We start from the raw sequence: 22,762 nt of genomic DNA, 5'->3' as shown, positions 1-22,762 counted from the left end.
GACAGTGAAGAAGGCAATCGCTATGTTAGGACTATATTATCTGGAGTTTAGAAGAATGAAGGTGGATCGCACAAAAACCTATGAAATTCTAACAGGATTAGACAGAGGGAATGCACAAAGGATGTTACCAATGATCAGGATTTCCAGAATCAGGGGCCACAGTCTAAGGATATAGGTTGACTATTTAAGACTGGAATGAGGAGAAATTTCTCCGCCAGACGATGGTGAATTCTCCGTCACAGAAAGCTATTCAGGCCAAATATTAAATGTTTTCAAGAAGGAGCTAGGTCTAGTTCTTTGTGGTAAAGATTTCAAAAGATATGGGGGGAAAAAATATGAACAGGATACTGAGTTAGATGATCAGCCATGAATCATATCGAATGACAGAGCAGACAATGAGATGCTTGATTGGGGGTAGTTAACCTGGCCAATCAGGGAGCCCTAGATAAACAGGATATCTCTGATGAAGAGTCTAGGCCCGAAACGTCAGCTTTTGTGCTCCTGAGATGCTGCTTGGCCTGCTGTGTTCATCCAGCCTCACATTTTATTATCCAGGATATCCAGAGAGTCTTCTCAGTCTAGGGGCTAGTTATGAGCTGGTTGGTCAGAGCCTGTGCACACAAATAAAGGTTGGCTTTCTGACGGGACGTTGATGCCTGTGCAATTGTTTCACTTTTTCTATGAAATTGAGTTGAAACCAATAGACAGGCATTGTTCAAAGTTATTTTGAGTTGGACTTTTGTGGATCTTCATACTTACAAATAACTTAAACTTGTCATTTCATTCACTGAAATAACACGATGTAGACTGGATGAACACAGCAGGACAAGTGGCATCAGAGGAACAGAAAAGCTGATGTTTCAGGTTGAGACCCTTCTTCATTCACTGAGGTATGGTGAAAGTTGTAAAAATTAACACAAACTGGCTGCTTAAAACTGACAGTTAAATATCTCTTCCACTTTGGATGTATACAGAGTGACTTGGCACTTTAGATATTAAATTAACAGTAGTTCTGTAAAAGTTGCACATTTTACTTTTGATGTGGTCAGGCATAATAAAACTGTCAATATTTCCTCCTAACACTCCTATTTTCTCAGACCATATTGCACGTTTGAACATCACAGTTTTTTTTTAAATTGCAAGGTAGTTTGAAGCTATTAATCAATGCTAGTTGGAACCTTCACTGTAATCCAGTAGCACTGATAATGGAAATGTTTAAGATGCAAGGGAAATCTTGACTAATTGATAGAATACAAAGTTATTATGTATAATAACATTTACTTGGAGATAGCACCAAATAAGTTGTGCACTTGCATCCAAGTAGACATAAGAATATGTGAAGATAAGTCTTTGAATTTATGAACATTCTTACATTGCTTCAATGAAAACTCTCTGCTGCATGTAAGTTAGGAGACATGATAAGAAATTGATGTTTTGGGTGCTATGAGTGAAAACCAACAATATCTCATTGTCTTTTCTCAGAGACAATCAGCTGAACAAAGTATGAGTTTGCAGTGTTCCCCATGTTGATGATGTCATTTGCTACACATGTATCATCTTACAGGCACCACCATAAACCCTGGGCTTCTGCAGCACCAGAACAAACAAAGGCAACAGGTCAATGACCAATGTCTTGACAGTTGTCATGTTGCCTTCACTCTGGAGAGTCAGATTTGCTAATGTGTTTGAACTGTTGAGCCAATAGAAATTCTGTTCAGTGGGTGATATAAGGAAACACATGACTTCTCATTCCAGTGGGTAAGCCATGTATGGGATACCTATAATGAAAGTCATGCTAAAACATGAAATTCAATCGACAAGTCTGAGATATAGCAAAGAATGAAGGTCCTTCAGCCCATTGCAACCACCTCAGTCAAAGTCAAAGATCTAACTATGCTAATCCCACTTTTTCAGCACTTTGCTCATAGCCTTATATGTCTTGAGCAGCTTAATTTTGCATGCAGCCCCCTCATCTGTCTGTGGTGGAAGGCTAATTTAGTGTTCATGATAGTTTAAACTGTTTAGGAAATTAGATGAAAATGTGTTTAATACAGTTGCAAGCTAATGTTGATTCAATGGGAATACATAGCTTGTATCATAGGGCTGATATTACCTGTTCTTGTGATTGTACCCAAACAAATTTTGAAGAAAAACTTAGATTTTTTCGATTCAAATGTACTTGATTTGCACAAATTCACGTAAGTGGTAACTCAGCAATCCATCCCTACGGGTGGAGCAAGCTAGGCTTGTCAGCATACTCAATTTAATTACGGTAAGTTATCAACCAACAGAGGGTCATCTGATCGGGAGTTGGTTTTTAAAAAAAGGGTTATCTTTTATATATAAATGAGTTTATGTTCACTGTTATTGAGCCTCAGTGAAAACTTTCACAACATTTACACTACTTGTAGTTATTTTGTTACGCTACTAAATGACTGGGTACGTTGAACCTGGCCTATGGAGGGAACAGCCTTCCGCAACTGAAACCAGAAGATTTTAGCAAATGTTTGCTCACCATTGTGTCCTTTGATTTTCCAAATTGGCTGCTTGTTAGCCTTGAAAATTCTAAGTCACAGAAAATACATGAAAACCTCGTTGAATAGTCACGTTTCTTAAATTCTGTTCTACCTGGGCTAAAAAAAATCACGTAGTGCAGAGTCCATACAAGAATAGGAATATTGCACTTAGGCTCTGGATTTGTTCTCTGTAAATGCCTTTACTTTTCTGCCAGCCTACTGTTCTTCAGTCTAATGATAGCTTCAACATTTGCTACTTGCTGATCAACATGCTGCTTTCCCTTTTTTGCAAGAGAGATTCTATACTAAAATAAATTATGGTAGGTATTTGGAAAACAGTTTAATTAATGAAATAGTTGGATTATGTAATTTTTTGATGTTATTTATTTAACTTTCATTATGTTCAGAAGGATGACTCTTTTCTGACTAGGAAATAGAACAGCCTGCATTACGGGTATCATGTGTCATTGTAAAACATTCCATGTCAACACATTATATAGATAACCAGCCTTTTAATCCAAGGAGGAGTAACAGTCTCTCCCAGCAGTAATGGTGTCTTGGCGATACTTTAGCTATCCTGTGGCTTCACAGAATAATTTGGAACTTGAACATGAGCAGCTGCTTGTTCTGGGCTTATGCCTACTTGTGGTTTGATTGGAGCCTCTCTCTTTGGATTTTAGGTAGCCCTTAGAGATTGAGGTGTTGTTGACATCCAAATTTTAAAGGTAAGTATCTAACCTGAACCACGCTCCAAATCATCTCATGAAAATGATAACTAGTTCTTCCTTAAAGGATTAAGAAGAAAGTAACTTGCATTGCCCACCAGATCATCATTAAATTTTGAGTTCAAGCTAGTTTAATTCAATTTTAGTCTCTCTGACACTTGGTGAACTATCATACAACAATCCTTTCTCTGTGTGCTAATTATCTGTCTTTAGCACAAATAATGTAGGTAGATTTGTCACAGCAGGTGATGTGTTTCCTGCATTACTGCAGTGACTACATTTTAAAAGTACTAAATTGGCTATATAACACTTTTGGATACCAAGCGTTCATTAAAAGGAGCTAAATCAATGAAAGTTTTTTTCATTAAATGTTACTGACATATCCTATGCATTCAAATTTCTCATAGCGAAAGTATGAATATTTATTTCATGGAACATCTTTGAAAGTAATAGGTGTGTGCATATGTAACACAAAGACATATTTCTAAAGGATAACATTTTCTCTTATTGCACACTTCCATTTTTTATTTCAATTTAGCAATGGAGTATATTGTATTGCCATTTATATATAGTTCACATTAAGTACAATTTTAAATGTAATGTCAGAAAATAAACTAATAGGTCTTTCTCCATTCTTTAAGCCAGCGCTTCTGAAACATTTTCCCATTGTGAACCTGTTTTGAACATTGACAATTGTCACAATCCCTCATGGGGAACTGTAGAAGCAGGTAAAGTGGGTTGAGAGGAATAGGAGTCTGTTAGAGCAGGAGCAAAATTATTTCAATGCAGAGTTCCAAGATGACCATTCTTTCCTCACAGCTTGTGACTCCAAACTTTTCAGCTCACATTTGGAATCCCAAACACTACTATCGAAAACTTTGCTCTGAGCTGCAAAGAAACTTGGTAGATATCTGAAAGAAAACATTCTTTTTTCAGTTTGGACTTTGTAGATGAAAGAAAAAGTACCAGAAATTGAGTTGCAGAATTATAGTAAAAAATCATTGATAATGACTTGGTAATGATTAACTCACACCATTTCTCTTCTTTGTATATCAACAGCATATTACCTAATCAGAAAGGCCATCATTCGGATGGATCATTTCACCATGTTGATTATTTTGCCCTTCTGAACATCTGTTAAAAAAAGAACACAATGAGTCTACTGCTCTGAAACATGAAAGGTGTTATGTATATGTATTTTTTTCTGTAAAGTTTTCATTCTTAAAGTTGTTTGTAAGCAACTTGATGGACCATTGCAATATTCTTAAAGTCTGTTCAATGAGATGATGAAACTCAGTGATAGTTTCTCTCTCAAGATACTAATGTGACCAAAAAAAAGTGTAGTTGAGTGGTTACTCTTTAGGATTGGCCTAATGGAACATAAAAACATTATTGTCAAATATTGTGCAGGATCAATCACCTGCAGAGATTCTTCATGAACACAGTGTATTAATTGATGGAATGAAGAATGCACAGAACATCCTCAAATCTCAATCAATTGTAAAATCAGGGCTGAGATCACTGCTATGATGAAATCAGGTGTTTTGATGAGATAGGTTTCCCAACTAGTTATACTCCCAGAAAAGATACTTCAAGCTGTAAGGTCATTTTCAAAAGAATCATGTCCTTTGTAGATTCCTTTCTCTCAGATCCAAAGAAACTTGTTTTAAAAGTCTGATGAAGGGTCTAGGCCCGAAACGTCAGCTTTTGTGCTCCTGAGATGCTGCTTGGCCTGCTGTGTTCATCCAGCCTCACATTTTATTATATTGTTTTAAAAGGATCCAATTTAACCAGATATTCTTAGGTTAACAAAGAGTGAGTTTTTAAATGACTAAACATGGGAAGAATTAACAAATACCTATGGACAATTCTCAAAGATAACTTTTGACATTGGACAGTTATTTTTGTAGATTGGTTATGGTTCTGTCGATCTGATTCAATTCCAGTGTTCAGAGTGTGAGGGAATCTTTTTCATTGCTTGGATTCTTTTGCCTAACTGCTAGCTATCTGACTTTTCGCATTCTGAGTGGGGGGGGACAAAAAAAATCATTACTTGCAATGCAGGGGTGACTACAGGATAACTTTTTTTTGGTTGTAGTTTTCAAGCAATGTTAATGTTTGAACCTGGGCAGATACACACAAGATGTTTCCAGTCCTGTAGTACACACTAACAGAACTGAAACTGGCTTTATAAACCTGGACATTGTATATTCTCCAAAGGATAAATGTAGATATGTCTGCATGCCTTTGTGACATATTCTGCAGGGGCAGCCTTGGGTCATCATCTCTCATTATCTTCGTAATCACATAAAATCAAGTGGGCTATAATTTTAAGTTTCTTTGTTACTATTAGGCATTATATTCTATTAGTCCCATACAGATATTTTGCTAGCCATTTCATCGCATGCCCACCTACACTAATTTTGTCGCTGTAGCAATTGTCTTTTTTCAAAAAAAAGACATTTGAGAACTAATAGGTTAAAACACCTATATTATTTTGGGGTGCCAACTCATTGTTGTAACAGAGGTAACACTACTGTACTTTAATATCTGCTGTTTTAATTCACTATGTTCACTTCCTTCACTGGAATAATGAAAGAGAAGTAGGCAGTGAGAAACTTCTAACCTTTAAAAATCACTCAATTTTTTAAAAAATAAACTATCTATATTAGAGCAAAATAAATAGAATGTCAAACTTAAAACACAACACCATTAAACATGTACAAATTGGCAGAGCAGTGCAGCACTCAATGGCTTTGAACAAGTAAAGAAAGTAAATGCAATTCAACAATAAACTTTACAAAAGAAAAATCAACAATTACTTAGCCAGGCAAATTGTACCTTTTCATTTGGGGGGTGGGGGGGGGGGGTGGAAAAACAAACCAGAGAGTGGCACCAACTAGGACAGCTCCTTCATGAACTGGCATATGCACGATGAGATGTTAGACTTCTCTCCATGCTGTTAGTCCTGTGAATCCGTGTTGTCCCTGTCACTCTACACAACCACCCTTTCAGCCAAATGAGCTAACTGGCCTTCAACACCAGCTGAGGTGCTTTCTTTGGAACCTTGCCTCTCAGCAGGGGTACAATGACCCTCAGATTAAATTCACCATCAGTCATCTTTTTCTCTCTCGCGCGCTCTCTCAAATAAGAGAGCGGTCCTATGGAACTAAGACAGCTTTACCTTTTCATTTGCTTATTCTGTGTTACTTCGATGTGAGTGCAGTACAGGCTCCATTCCACTTTATCACTCTGGCACATTAACCTGACAAGTTACTAATACGTTGTGCCTGGCAGTTGCTGTCAGACAAGTTTAAAACTGCATGCAAGAAGCAATGCAGAAAATACCAGATTCTGCAGAATGTGATGAGGTAAGATTACCCAAACTTATATTGGGTAGGTGGCACAAAAATGCAGGATGCAAAAAGTTGCTGAGTGACAAGTTTCCCACTATACTGCTCACTCACCCTAAATCCTCGCACAACTCTCAATTATTGCAGTGCATCAAATATGTAACCCAACTTCACTCGACAATACATTCAAGCCCCAATTTAAATAGCTTCCCCATTTTTATCATCTCATAACTTTTTCTCATACCATTACAATACAAAGTTACTCGTCGACAGTCATGACAAACTTCAGCATGGATTGCTGGCAGTCTTTAAATGTTTATTTTATTTCATTATGAAAGTTAACATAATTCCACCATCAACCTTGCAGAACATGCTGCATCCCTCATCCCTTCCCCTTTGGGTGATGAGCAAGCACATTGTGTTGGGAAATTATGTAATGCCACTCAATGGAAAAAAAATGGCAGTGTTTGTCACACAAAGTGATGTATTAGTTATCAGTTCGTTTTTAGAACAGAAATAGAGGGAGGAAGTGTCTGAATCAGAGAGAGATTGAGAATATCAAAAGATTGAGATATACATAAAGGAGAAAAAAGGAAAAAGAAGTAAAAGCTTAAGACACAAATAGAGATATGTTTGCTAACTGTCAAGCAATATTTCTCCCCAAATTTGTCAGCAAAATTTTCATTTTCTGTTTCTAAATAATGTACACAACATATTTTATACATTAAACTGTCAAGACCTCATATTTCTCCAAATCAATCCACGAGCAAAGAAGTTTTACAAGAAAGGGCCGACAGTAGATCAATTCAGGGGACTTCCACACACGGTCTGACTGGGCCTGCGAGCTGCTGACCACTAGCACCATTCCCTCGTCCAACAACCATCCCTACTCCATTCGGTGCATGCTGGCTGTCCCGCTCCATTCAGACCTCCGGCCCAAAATAAGGGTAAAGACTATATATGAAGGTGAAAATGAGAGTCTTTAATATTTTTGCAGGCATGTGTGGTTGAATTCTTTTCGTAAAATGAAGAGGTTGAAACCTGAAGTCAGATTCTGCATTTGCAACGGTTTGTGGAATTGAATAGTCAGAGTTTGTTTTGTAGATACATTCAGTGGCTGCCATTGCTTCAGAGAGTGAGTGAAGATTATATTTCAATACTGGCTCTGTCAGCACAGCTCATGAAAACTGCCTTTTCAATAGGCAGAAGGAATTCTGATTACCTTCCATTGTAACTCCCATTGTCAGAGCGAATGTCCAACTCTTACAGGTAGTTCTACTAAGAGTGGTGGTTGGAATTGGCTCTCCTGAGGTCTCTGCACAAAATTATTGTTCCCAGCCAGAAATATTATACAGTTCAAAATTTAAAGTATTTGCTGTCCCAACTTTTGAATCAGGATTCCACATTAGATTTTGGGTTAGCCCATGTCAGCAGCAATGGTCCAATCATAGCCGTTTAGTGGATATAATTAACTTCTTGGTTGTTTCAACCATTAACGTGAATTACTCCCATTCTTTCAGGATTTTTGCTGGAATATGATGAGATATTCAGATCACCATAGAAGCCATAATTAAGGAGTTTCTGTTTACTCTCGATGAAAATGTTCATTCACTCTCAAAAGATCTCCTCTGATCCCTCTGGAGAAAAATACACTCTCTGATTCCAATCACAATTGGCTGCACAAACAAAGTCAAGTGACTTTTGGGGGCTATTTTGTAAGACTCCTGTTTAAAGACAGAGTATATTTCTACAGAAAATATGAGATTATAACAACACATGGTCTTCAAAAACCAATATTGTTAACAGTAGATGCTAAAGCAAAGTGATTAGTTAGCCTACATTCTGATTTTACATCTACTTTGTTTCCAGGAAAGACAAGGGTAAATTCAACCACTTTTAAAGGGGTTGGAGACTGAATAAGTCACTTAATATCCTCACCTAGCCTCATTGGCTTTGTCCTGAGGTTCTAAAATATGTCATTTGTAAGTTTATTATTTTTTTCCAGAGAATGCTTCAACAAGTCATCTCATTGCCATTTTGCAGCTCAATGTGAACCGAAAAATATAGAGATATAAATGAAGAACATAAAACAACTTAATTCAAAATATCTTATCATATCATGCAAAACAGTTGTATCTTGATAACAAATATGAAGTATTTTTGCTTTGTTTTGGTCCTATGACTGATCCTTCAATCAAAGGAGAAATGAAAATGATCCAATACACATGTTGTTATACTCATCATTGCTGTATCCATGGCAACAGTATTTTTAACATAAAGAATATAATGTAAACTTCACTTAAATTGTATTGTGAAGAGGGGTCAGAGTCATCACGAGCTTTTAGATTGTGTAGCTCATGCATGTCAAATTGACACCAGAAACTAATGATTAGTTCAGTTTTGATTGACATTTTTTCACCCTGACTGACAATTCTTCTTTCTCGGGCATGGTTAAGTTCTCGGTCGAACAGTGAACATTGAATAAACGGAGAAATGCTTTTAGGTGGTGCTGAATCAGACAGATTAAAATCCTTGCAGTAAAACAAGCTTGTTCTTGCAGTTAATAAATCACAAGAACATCATAAATGCGTGAAAGTACTTTCTACACTATAGATTCTAATCATTTATTGCCTTGTCCTCTGAAGAGACAGTTAATAGGATTTCTATTGTGAATGCATTATCTTGTTGTATATTTATTTATTCATTTATAGGATTTGTTTAATAACTTGAACTTAGAATGGTATCTCATGTGTTGTTCACTTATTTATTGATGAATGCAGATAATAATTCCAATTGCTGAAATGCAATTCACCGACAGTATTGTTCCTTATTCTGAATATATTGGCAATACTTACATTCATAAAACCCTAGGAATTGAGACGTTGACTATGAAAATATTAAGCTTGAGAGCCAAAAGATAGCACATACTTTAAGACTCAGAAGTGGTGGCAATAAATTAGATTCGAAAACCTCAACAAGTCTTGTAAAAAAAAATTTGAAATTTTCTCTTTATATGATCATGGCTGGTTAGGAGACCATTTATTGCCCAACCCTATTTGAGCAAGGTTGGTGGGGAGTGACCATCTCGAACCACAGCTGTCCATGGAAGTAGGTACACCAAGAGTGCTGTTAAGAACAGAACTTTGGCACAGTAATATTCTTCCAAGTCAGGATCGCCTGTGCCTCAGAGGGGAAATTTCGGGTGATGGTTCTCCATGCATCTGCTGCCCTAGCAGAACTTGTGGGTTCGGAAGATGCTGTCAAAGAACCTCCATGCACTCCTTGTGTTAATACACTGACCGATAAGAGTCTATCCACCCTGTCCACAAACTTTCAGCGAATGTAGATTATGTTATTGCAGTAGGAATGAAGATAGGCAGATGCAAAAATCCAGAAAGTAATAGAAAATGTGGTCAAGAACAAAATCGCAATAAATAATTTCAACCAGAATCATGGAGATGCAAGATTCAAACAGTCAAAGAGAAAGAAAGACCTAGAGGACAGAAAAATACCTGTTGGCCATTGCGCTAGTGGAAAAAAAAACACCTAAGTATTCTGATCCCATTTTCCATCACCTGGCACATACCATGGCATCACGAGATCACATCTAAATACTTAATTTATGAGGGTTTCTGCCTTATCACAGGCAGTGAGTTTCCAGATGCCCACTAGCCTCTGGGTGAAAAGGTTTTCCTTACATCCTCTCTAAAACTTCTGCCTCTTACCTTAAATGTATGCCTTCTGAAAATTGATCTCCCCTTCAAAGGGGAACAGTTTCTACCTCTCTACCTTAACTATACCCCTCATCATTTTATACTTCCCAATCATGTTATCTCTCAGTCTCCTCTGCTCTATGGAAAACAACACCAGTCTGTGCAATCTCTGTTTGTCACTGAAACTTTCCAGCTTTGGCAACATCCTGGTGAATCTCCTCTGGGCACTCTTTATCCCTTCTGCAATGTGGTTTCCAGAAGTGCACAAAGAAAACAATACAAAAGAATTTGAAAGAGCAAACAGAAGGGGAAACTGTGATGTTCACTGAGTGAATCTGAAAATTAGGTAGAGCCAAAAAAAAAATGAGGAGCAGCAATGCCATCATATTCTCAAGCTGCCAAAGACAGGCACATTCTTTGTGAGATAACAAGGTGTAGAGCTGGATGAACACAGCAGGCCAAGCAGCATCAGAGGAGCAGGAAAACTGACGTTTTGACGATTCTTCAGAAATGGGGGAGGGGGAGAGGGTTCTGAAATAAATAGGGAGGGGGCAAGGTGGACAGAAGATGGATAGAGGAGAAGGTGGGTGGAGAGGAGACAGACAGGTCAAACAGGTGGGGATGGAGCCAGTAAAGGTGAGTGTAGGTGGGGAGGTAAGGAGGCGATAGGTCAATCCAGGGAGGATGGACAGGTCAAGGGGGTGGGATGAGGTTAAGTAGGTAGGAGATGGGGGTGGGTTTGAGGTGGGAGTAGGGGATAGGTGGGAGGACAGGTTAGGGAGGCAGGGACAAGCTGGGCTGGTTTTGGGATGCAGTGGGGGAGGAGGAGATTTTGAAGCTCGTGAAATCCACAGGGTTGGGCTGCAGGGTTCCCAAGCGGAATATGAGTCGCTGTTCCTGCAACCTTCGGGTAACATCATTGTGGCACTGCAGGAGGCCTTGCATGGACATGTCGTCTGTGGAATGGAAGCGGGAGTTGAAATGTTTCGCGACTGGGAGGTGCAGTTGTTTAGTGCAAGCCGAGCGTAGGTGTTCTGCAAAACGGTCTCCAAGCCTCTGCTTGGTTTCCCAATGTAGAGGAGGCCACAACGGGAACAGCAGAGGCAGTATATCACATTGGTAGATGTGCAGGTGAACACCTGCTTGATGTGAAAAGCCTTCTTGGGGTTTGGGATGGGGGTGAGGAGGGAGGTGTAGGGGCAGGTGTAGCACTTCCTGCGGTTGCAGGGAAACATGCTGGGTGTGGTGGGGCTGGAGGGGACTGTGGAGCAGACAAGGTAGTCATGGAGAGAGTGGTCCCTCTGGAAAGCAGATAAGTGTGAGGAGGGAAAATGTCTTTAGTGGTGGAGTTGGATTGCAGATGGCAGAAGTGTCAGCGGATGATGCGTTGGATCCGGAGGTTGGTGGGGTGGTACGTGAGGATGAGGGGGATTCTGTTTTGGTTGTTATTGCGGGGAGGTGGGTGTGAGGGATGAGTTGTGGGAAATGCGGGAGACATGGTCAAGGGTGTTCTTGACCACTGCAGGGGTGGGGGGGAGGTGGTGTTGCGGTCCTTGAAAAACGAGGACATCTGAGATGTCCGGGAGTAGAATGCTTCATCCTGGGAGCAGATGCGACAGATGTGAAGGAATTGGGAATTGGGGATAGCATTTTCACGTTCTCTGTAGCAGGCAGATAGCGGTACAGATCATTTAGGCCAGAATACAAGTGAGACTATTAATGTTAAACCTAATGTGGCATAATGTTTTAATGAGGGACGTCACATTGATGATTATATTCAATGCCAAAGTACTGGAGTCTCACCAATAATGAAACAAAAAATTTAAACAGAGTGTCTAATATTACCGGCAGATAATAAAAAAAAAGGAATACTTGTATTTATATCACACTTTTCATGCCCGCTGGATATCAGAAAGTAGTTCCTAAGTAGTGTTGTAGGGTAGTCAGTGTTGTTGTGGGAAACGCAGCAGTCACTTGGACAGAATATACCAACAGATTGTAAAGGACAAGTCAGCGTCTCAATTTGGTGAAGCTGACTGTGTAATTCTGTTGCTTCACTTATCTAGGATCTCTCACCCAGTTTTTCCTCCATTCCCCAGAAATTATTTTGGAGGAGCTTACAGAACGGACTTGGCAGGGTGTGTTGTCATTGGTTCCAGTTACTAGGGCGATGCCAGGTGTTCTGTGCAGTTTCATTCTCATTCAGATTTTCTGCAGCATTTTTGCATACCCATGTAGCCTGCTTGGCTATGTCAGAGGATTTTTTGGAGTCAAGCACATTGCTGTGGGTCTGACTCACACATAGAGCAGACTGTATAACAAAGGTGTAATTGCTCCTAAATCAGACATAGGTGAGCCAGTTTAATTTCATGTTCATCTCTAATCTTAGATCGTTTCTTACTGAGACTAGCTGTTTATTCTCGATGTGTTAATTGATCAAATTTAAACTTCCCAGTTGCAATGTGGGATTTGTACTCACATTTCTGGGGCATTTGTACAGCTTTCAGGGTTACTAGTCCAGTAAACACTACTATTAAATGACTGCCTGCTGCTTAAAGCTATCTCTGTATCTCAGGTAGTATTGTTCTCTCTGCTAACTGTCATCTTTAATTGTTCACCTTTTTGTTCACTTTTTTTGTGGCCTAAAGTTTGTCAATATGATCCATCTCATCTGCACAGACTGGTTTTCCGCTGGCAGTGTTAAACTTTTTATTTGGACCTTCTTGAAGTATTTTTATGTGTCCAACAGCTCCAGCACTCATGTGAGTCAAGTTAGCTCTCATTTGGTGCTGGCTGATGGTTTTGTAAATTGAGCAAAGGGGCTGCACAGGCTGCAGGTTGCAGGCACTTACAGCAGCAAACTGTCACTTATCGAACAACATGAAATATAAAACTTGTAAGGTATTTGCTTAGGAAGAGTGATTTGTCAAATCACATCAAACAAAGCAGCGCGTCTCCATTCCACACAGCTCAAATTGCAGGCAAGAAGATGAGCAGTGTTCACAGTCAGTCAATCATACACTTCCACCAGAAATCTAATTGTTTACTGCCATTGCCAGCTTTTATCTGCAAACCACATGCCAGATAATGTGAAAGAAGGATGTGAAATTTTGTAGCGTGCTTGCAGGTCTCTTAGAAACCTGTCAGCACAATTCACATTCATAGCAACACGTGTTTGGAAGCTTATTTTGGACCTTGATATCAGCCTCAGATTACACATTAAGCCTCATCACCAATTTCACATGCAAAGCATTGCTGTATTCTGCTCCTGCTTCAAGCATGCTTTTGATCCATGCGACTAACAATTCCGACGTTTTTCTGGCTGATCTCCAAAACCTTCCATAAACCTGAATTCATCTAACAGTGTGCAGACCATATCCTAACTCACATCCTCATCATTGATGGTCCCTTGCAGATGAGGATGACTCTTATCCAGTCTCAGGGTGAGTCTATAAGTGGCTATACTGACTGATGGAGCTACTGCAGGCTTGGTTACATTTGGCAACTCACTTCCAATCACTGGCTGACACTGATCAATCAAGGCCTCAACTTCTTCCAGCCCCATTAAGATATCCTCGCTGCTCTATTTCTGAACTCTTTATCTGATTGAGTAGAATACTGAAGTTTAGATGACTGATCCATGATCTCATTGAAATTCTCTGATAGCTTGGCAGGATAGTGCAACTGAATGAACAACAACTAGTTTTACTGAACATTACTACATAAGGTAGGGAGAGGGAGAACATCTGATTTGCAGCTCTATAAATCCAAATCCAGTTCCAGTATACATTAAACAAAAAAGACAAAGAATTGCAGATGCTGGAAATGTGAAACAAATAATGGGAATTACTGAAGAAACTCAGCTGGTCAGGCAGAATTTGTTGAGAGGAAGCAGAGTTAACGGTGCATACCCAGTGACTCAAAGAAGGATCTCAGAAGAAGGGTCAGTGGACAAGAAACATGACCTTGGCTTTCTCTCCACAGATGCTTCCAGACCTGCTGAGCTTTTCCAGCAGTTTCTGTTTCTTTGTTTCTCGTTCCAGTAGACTTAAGATAAGAAATATGGTCTGAGTAGGTCATTCAGCCCATCAAGCATGCTCCTTCATTCAATTCAGTCATGGATAATCAAACACTTCAATGCCTTTTACCCACCCCCATTCCCATTGCCCTGAATGCCATTAGTAATCTGAAATCTCTCAATCTCTACCTTAAATGGGCGAAAAGACTGAGCTTTCTGAGGCTTTTCAGGTAGAGAAGTCCAAAGGTCCAGAGTTTTAGTGAGTTAAAAAAAATTCCACATCTTGGACCCAAGTGGCATCCCTCATATTTTCAAATTGTGCTCCTTGGTTGTGGATTCCCCATCCAGGGAAAATACCTTACCTACATTACAATAGCTCTCTTTTTTAAATATGTATTAAGTCTTAAGGAGATCATCTTCCATTTGTCAAAATGCTCAAGAATATGAACCCAGCTTACCCAATCTCTCATCATTGAACAGTCGCAGCAACCTTGGAAATATATCTGGTGGATGTCATTGCACTCTCTCTATGGCAATATTATCTTTCCTGAGGTGAGGAGAACAAAATTGTACACAGTAGTCTAGGTGCAGTATAGCCAAACTCTTACACAATTGAAGCAAGACTTCAGTATTGCAATACGCAAGTTCTCTTGCAGTAAAGGTGAATGTTCCATTAGCCTTCATCATGTCTTGCTGCACCTGTGTCTTCGCCTGCACTGATTTATTGACAAGCACATCAAATCACTTTAACTCTCTACATTTTCCAATCTCTCACCATTAAGATGTGCTCTGCATATCTGTTTCACCTAACAAAATGAGTAACATTAGATCTTTCCAATTTATATTGGATCAGCAGTGTTCCTGCCCATTCTCAAAGCCTGTCTGAATCTTCCCGAAGCCACTGTTACACCTTTGTCGTAACACACTTTCTCACTTAGTTTTGTATCATCTGCCAATTTGAAAATGTTGCATTTGGTCCATGTATTAAAATCAGTGATATATATTGTAAAGAGCAAGGACCCAAATATTGTTCACTGCAGTGCCCCAATAATCACAGCCTGTCAATGTGAAAATCATCTATTTATTCCACTCTGTTTTCGGTCTGTTGGATTACATCCTATCTCATCTGCTTTAATTTTTCTAACCAGCCTCCTGTGGGGAACTTAATTTAAAGCCATCTGAAAATCTAAACATGCTACTTTCATTGACTCACCTTTGTCAATTTTGTACATAACATTTTCAAAATCTCCAAGAAGTTTAACAAATATACATTTTTCATTCACATACCTATACAGACAATGCCTAACCAGATCATTACTGTCCAAATATCTTTTTATTTCAAAGATAACAAAGTGTAGAGCTGTATGAACACAGCAGGCCAGGCAGCATCGGAGGAGCAGGAAAGCTGATTTTCAGGTTTTGGCCCTTCTTCAGAAATTCTGAAGAAGGATCCAGACCTGAAACATCAGCTTTCCTGCTCCTCTGATGCTGTCTGTCCTGCTGAGTCCATTCAGCTCTACACCTTGTTATCTCTGACTCCAGCATCTGCAGTTCCCACTATCTCTATTTTTTCACATTCTGTTTAATAAATTCTTGCATTTTTCCCATTTATAGGGTTAAGACTAGCACATCTGTAGTACCCGGTGTTTTTTTTTCTCTCACTCCCTTCTTGACAGAAGGAATAGAGGACTTGAGTTATACGGGGAGGCTCAATAGGCTGGGGCTTCTTTTCTGGAGTGTAAGACGTTGAGAGGCAACCTCAGAGGTTTATAGAATCATGAGGGATGTAGATAAAATGATGGTATGGTCCTTTTCCCAAGGGTGGGGGATTTTAAGACTAGAGGGCACATATTTAATGTGAGAGAGAAAGAGTTTAAAAAAAGGCATGAGGGGCAAGTTTTTCTCTATAGAGAGAGTAGTTAGTGTGTGGAATGAAATTCCAGAGGAAGTGGTGGATGTGCATACAGTTACAATGTCAAAAAGACATTTGGATAAGTACATGAAAAAGAAATGTTTGTAGGGATATGGGCCTAGTGCAGGTGGGTGGGATTAGTTTTTAGTTTTGGGTTTTTGTTGGCAGGGTCTGTTTCTGTGCTGTATTACTCTATGACTCTAGGTGTGACATTTGCTTCCTTCCAATCTGCAGTAAACACTCAGAATCTCTAGAATTTTGGAGCAAAATCACCCCAAAGATTTGATTATCTACATAGCTGTATCTTCAACACTCTGGGATACACTGCACAAGTAGAAAGTACTGAATTACTCTTTCCCATGGCTGGAGTAAACCTTGTGTTATGCCGTGATCTTACAGTGGTTTCAGATTTGAGGAAGTGTACTGTCAGTTGTTACAGACCATCTGTTAGCCCATTATCATGCATCGCTCTTTGGTTATGAAAATATTGACCAATATTATTTAACTCGCATTACTTCCTATAATTTGGTTTTAGAATATTGACAAGACTAGCAAGACAATGTTTAATACTCATTAAATCTGTGGCAGATTCCATGGGAACATGAAGAATTTATCATGTTGTATGCAACCAGAATAAACAGAAGAGAGCTTGGGTCATTCCTATTTCTTTGAAGGACTGTCATGAAAAGATTGGGTTTCCACAACAGTCCAGCAACTTTCATATTCATTTCATGTGGAGCCAACCCAATATGACCAGATGTCTGAATTTAATAACTTGCCCTGATGGAATTTGAGGTTATAACTTCAGAGCTGCTAGATTTGGCATCATAAATCTAATGCTGTAAGAACATTTCTCTTCAAATATTTTAAAGTTAATTGGAAATTGCTATTTGTCTATAAGATTTGAGTTCTGTGTATTTATTTGGTGATGCACAAATTGTGAGCTGTGTATAAAAGGTGCATAGACTCTGCCTGCATGTCTTCCATTGAATGCAGAATGCATTCGGCAAGATCCGTTGATTTTAATGTTTGATGATTTATTCTAATTAGCAGTGCAGAGTTTGCGGACAAAATAATTAGAACTTAGTATATATTCCAGTAATGCTGACCAGTTGTTAACCAGTAAAGATCTTCCAGCCAGCAATGTTGACATGTAGGTAGACTGGTTGATTGAAAAAGCAGTCAATTCTTGGTGCCCTGAGACTTTTACCAATTAATTCAATCACTTGTTGATGCATGTTATATTGAAAGTATTGAAGTGTTGAAAAAGAGTTAAAGTTGGAGATTACATTAACCTTCATTTAATCTGATGATGTTGTACAAACCTGAATGAGGAAAAGCAGAATAGGATCTTGGAGAATGAGGATCTGTATCTTAGCTCACATCAGAGCCTTTGTTTTGTTTTTGGATAGACTTAGAGTTAGAGTTGCACCAAGTCTTTTTTGGTAAATTTATTTTTGCTATGAAACCCAGGTTTTCTCACCTAATCTTACAAAAACTACCTTGATGAAGTATCTACCTTATTCCTGTAGTGACTCTCGTTTTTGGTTTCCACTCCATTTGCTACTCAGTGTATATTTGCTGAAACATCATCCCTTCAAATGTCTACCACTGTTTTTCTATTAAATTATCTCATGGCCTTGTATCCCAGTTCAATTCAACTAATTCAGCTTTCATGCCCACAACATTGCCCTTATTTAAGCTTAAAATTTAGACCCCCGCTCCCCACTGCTGCCACTTCTCGTTTTCAAATTGAGGTTCTTTTCTCTGAGCTCACAAATTACTCCTGTCGCATTATACTAAGGCTGCTACAGACTTCTCTTCCTTTAGTTCTAAAACATGCTGCTCGAAGATATTTTCTTGAATGAGCTCTATGAAGTCCTCATTGAAGGTATTATTACCAACCTGATTACTCCTCAGACATTGTCAACGCCATTCAAACAACCTTTTTGCACCTTTCAGTTCCAAAGAAAATTCATACCAAACTTGAAATGTTAGCTTAGTTTTTCTCTGCACAGATGCACAGACCTGTTGAGTTTCTTCAGCACTTTGTGGTTGTTTCAGATTTCCAGCATCTGCAGCACTTTGCTTTTATAAAACATGTGTGTTTAAAATTTGTAATATTTAGACTGCAAGTTGTGCAAAAGTCCAAAAGAATCAAATAAAAATATACAGTTAATATGGTGGTCACTCATTGAAAAATAAAGACACAAGGCTGCAGAGTGTCTTTAACAAAAGAACAGAAATTTATGAAACAAAGACAAAATCTGGAAAAGCTCTCTCTATGTAGAACTCAGTCTGAAAGATCATAAATATATAGCGAAACAAAGTCTCATCCCATTTTCCAAAGCTATACATTACAGAAATTTAATGATGGAGATATGACATCTCTATATCAATTATTTATGTTCAACTTTGCTGATTTTTGCCAGATTTTTTCTGTGGACAGTGCCGTCTTCTTACATGAATACTCAAAACTGAAAGCTTAAACTGTTTCAGCTTTCAAATCAAAAACCCTGGATGTGGAACATTCACAAGCTGCAGTGAATTTGCTTTCTATGGACTGGCCAGTACTCCTTTCTGGAGAGAAACTGTATCTGCTTCTGAACTCAGTGAATTGTCCTCGAATACTGCCTAATAGCTTTCAATCTCTGAACTTCCTAAACTAATATTAATCCTCAATTATCCTGAAGCAAAATAAATAAATGGCTCTCAATCTTATTGCACATGTCATAAACCACCACAGTAAAAACAACCTTCAATTAACAGCCCAGGCTTCTGCTGTCTGGCACCTAAACTATTAAGTCACTATTCTGGAAGGACTGTCTGACCTATCTATTTATTTCTGACATTTTAAAGTAAACCTCACAAATGTAACTGATCATATGCCATTAATAGTTAAAATCTGATCTCTAAAAGTAATAGAAATATATAGATATAAAAATCACAAACCTCTCATTAGTGAAACACAATGGTGTTTGGGATGTTTACTGTTTAGAATTAACATTAAACACTTCCTAAATCAATTACACTACAACCAGTTGTAGAGGAAATAGAACATAGGACATAGAATATTACAGCACAGTACAGGCCCTTCGGCCCTTGATGTTGTGCTGACCAGTCATACCGATCTCAAGCCCATCTAACTTACACTATTCCATGTACGTCCATGTGCTCATCCAATGATGACTTAAATGTACCTGAAGTTGGCGAATCTACAAACGTTGCGGGCAAAGCGTTCATTCCCTTACTACTCTCTGAGTAAAGAAACTACCTCTGACATCTGTCCTATATCTTTCACCCCTCAATTTAAAGCTATGCCCCCTCGTGCTCGCCGTCACCATCCTAGGAAAAAGACTCTCCCTACCCACCCTATCTAACCCTCTGATTATTTTATGTGTTTCAATTAAGTCACCTCTCAACCTTCTTCTCTCTAATGAAAACAGCCTCAAGTCCCTCAGTCTTTCCTCGTAAGACCTTCCCTCCATACCAGGCAACATCCTCGTAAATCTCCTCTGCACCCTTTCCAAAGCTTCCACACCCTTCTTATAATGCGGTGACCAGAACTGTACACAATACTCCAAGTGCAGCCACACCAGAGTTTTGTACAGCTTCACCATAACCTCTTGGTTCTGGGACTCGATCCATCTATTAATAAAAGCTAAAACACTGTATGCCTTCTTAACAGCCCTTTCAACCTGGGTGGCAACTTTCAAGGATCTGTGTACGTGGACACCGAGATCTCTCTGCTCATCTACACTACTAAGAATCTTACCATTAGCCCTGTACTTTGCCTTCTGGTTACTCCTACCAAAGTGCATCACCTCACACTTGTCTGCATTAAACTCCATTTGCCACCTCTCAGCCCAGCTCTGCAGCTTATCTATGTCTCTCTGCAACCTACAGCATCCTTCGTCACTGTCCACAACTCCACCGACCTTAGTGTCATCTGCAAATTTACGAACCCATCCTTCTACGCCCTCATCCAGGTCATTTTATATAAATGACAAACAGCAGTGGACCCAACACCGACCCTTGCAGTACACCACTAGTAACTGGTCTCCAAGATGAACATTTCCCATCAACTACCACCCTCTGTCTTCTTTCAGCAAGCCAATTTCCGATCCAAACTGCTATATCTCTCACAATTCCATTCCTCCGCATTTTGTACAATAGCCTATTGTGTGAAACCTTATCGAACGCCTTGCTGAAATCCATATACACCACATCAACTGGTTTACTCTTATCTACCTGTTTGGTCACCTTCTTAAAGAACCCAATAAGGTTTGTGAGGCACGACCTTCCCTTCACAAAACCATGCTGACTATCCCTAATCAATTTATTCTTTTCTAGATGATTATAAATCCTATCCCTTATAACCTTTTCCAACAATTTACCAACAACTGAGGTAAGGCTCACTGGTCTATAAATACCAGGGTTGTCTCTACTCCCCTTCTTGAACAGGGGAACCACATTTGCTATCCTCCAGTCATCTGGCACTATTCCTGTAGACAATGACGAGTTAAAGATCAATGCCAAAGGCTCAGCAATCTCCTCCCTGGCTTCCCAGAGGATCCGAGGATAAATCCCATCTGGCCCGGGGGACTTATCTATCTTCACCCTCTGTAGGGTTTCTAATACCTCTTCCTTGTGAACCTCAATCCCACCTAGTCTAGTAGCCTGTATCTCAGTATTCTCCTCGACAACATTGTCATTTTCTAGAGTGAATACTGTTGAAAAATATTCATTTAGCGCTTCCCCTATCTCATCTGACTCCACACACAACTTACCACTACTATCCTTGATTGGGCCTAATCTTACTTTCGTCCCCAGTTGTCATCATTCTCAAGCAGGGTGTCACTAACTGGAAGTTAATGCAATGATCACTGCTGACTTCTACCTGATGACCCGGTAGTCCAGTTAAAGACTGGATAGACAGGGTAGGTTAAGAAAAAAGCCTACCTTACCAAGATTGACTTATTTAGGGGATTCTGGCAGGTTCCCTTGACTGCCTGCACAAAGGACTGCCCCTTTGTAACACTGAGTAGTTTATGACTGTGTCAAGTCATATCATTGTCATATGCGCTCCAAAATACCTTTCAAAGGCTCATGAACCAGATTGTGGCAAGGCTGACTAATTGCCTAGTATCTCTAGATGGGTTCACATGTTCCTACTGTGGAGTAGTATCTGGAAAACACACTTAGAGTAACTGGGAGAACTGGCTGTCAAACATTTTGAGATTCATAACTGAAATGGATACAAAAGGCCATAATCTATACTGGCCACAACCCATTGGCTATTGTGGAAATGTTTAAGATCCAGAATGCCTGATCCCTCTATCTCCACAATTCCTACCACAACTTTAACTGCTTCCATTTCTCATATTCAAAGTGAGCCTGCAAATATAGCTGGAACCTCGTCATCAAAAGGGATAATTTTTGTCACAATCATTTTTAAAAATGTGGACTTGATGGACCAAATGGCTGGCTTCCACACTGTAGGAATTACAATGCCGAGAGTTAAGCTTCACTTGCAGGGGACCTGTTCATGCGCGATTTAAACACTCAGTCTGTTTCACTGCATATTTTGCCCGATGTCATTTGTGGTTATACCAAGAGTACAGGTATGTAAAATGACTTTGTGAACTTAATCTGCATTTTTAAACAATTAGAACTTTTGTCATCACAGGATTCCTACAGTGTGGAAGCCAGCCATTTGGTCCATCAAGTCCACATCAACCCTCCAAAGACTACCCTACCCAGACCAATCTTATCCCTGCAGTGCTGAATTTCCCATGGCTAACACACCTAGGCTGCACATCCCTAGACACTACAGGCAATTTAACATGGTCAATCCACCTAACGTGAACATCTTTGTACTGTTGGAGGAAATCAGAGCACCTAGAGGGAACCCATTCAGACACAGGGAGAACATGCAAACTCCAAACAGACAGTCACCTGGCATGGAATTGAGCCTTGATCCCTGCTGCTGTGAGGCAGCAGTGCTAACTCCTGAGCTGCTTTTCTTGGGTCTGATATTAACATCCAATATCCATCCATGCTGCCTATGAAAACCCCACATCCACCCTCCCTATTGAAAGAAAAGGCAGTTACTGATCAGAGTTGTAACTGCTCAAGGCAGGTCTGAATTCTTGCAACGTGAAATTGAAGATTCCTAACTTTACTCACGTCAAGCTGCACGGAAATTTTACCCACAAAACTCTAAGCTGGATTGGAACCAGAGCTCCAGCATGGCAACTCGTTATGATAAAATGTCCCTGAGAGGTGACAGATTTAAATTTCAAAAGTAATATCCTGAGAGCAGTGTGAAAGTTTGCCAGAGCTAATGCAAAACGTCAAGGTTTAAAAACCACACAACAAATACTATACCTCAATTGAGAGCTGACATAAAACAAGACCAAAACCTTCAAAATCATTCTGGGGAGACTACAACCCTGAGGATCAAAGTGATTCAACAATTATTACAGACCTTTAATGCCTTACAAACAAAGGAGTTAAAAATAC

General features: G+C 39.4%; 1 long non-coding RNA gene across 1 annotated transcript in view; it reads right to left on the bottom strand.

The window, feature by feature from the left end:
- Positions 1-3,806: 3,806 nt before the first annotated feature.
- Positions 3,807-22,762, bottom strand: part of LOC125465292 (uncharacterized) — a 47,192-nt gene continuing 28,236 nt past the window's right edge. The window contains exons 2-3 of the long non-coding RNA XR_007250216.2: positions 4,309-4,375; positions 3,807-4,152 (exon numbers count right to left, since the gene is read on the bottom strand). This is a non-coding gene — a long non-coding RNA (uncharacterized LOC125465292). The remainder of the gene's footprint in view (positions 4,153-4,308; positions 4,376-22,762) is intronic.

Source organism: Stegostoma tigrinum, chromosome 29, assembly GCF_030684315.1.
Source record: "Stegostoma tigrinum isolate sSteTig4 chromosome 29, sSteTig4.hap1, whole genome shotgun sequence".
Classification (NCBI taxonomy): Eukaryota; Metazoa; Chordata; class Chondrichthyes; order Orectolobiformes; family Stegostomatidae; genus Stegostoma; species Stegostoma tigrinum.
This window is presented reverse-complemented; position numbering and strand designations above follow the sequence as displayed.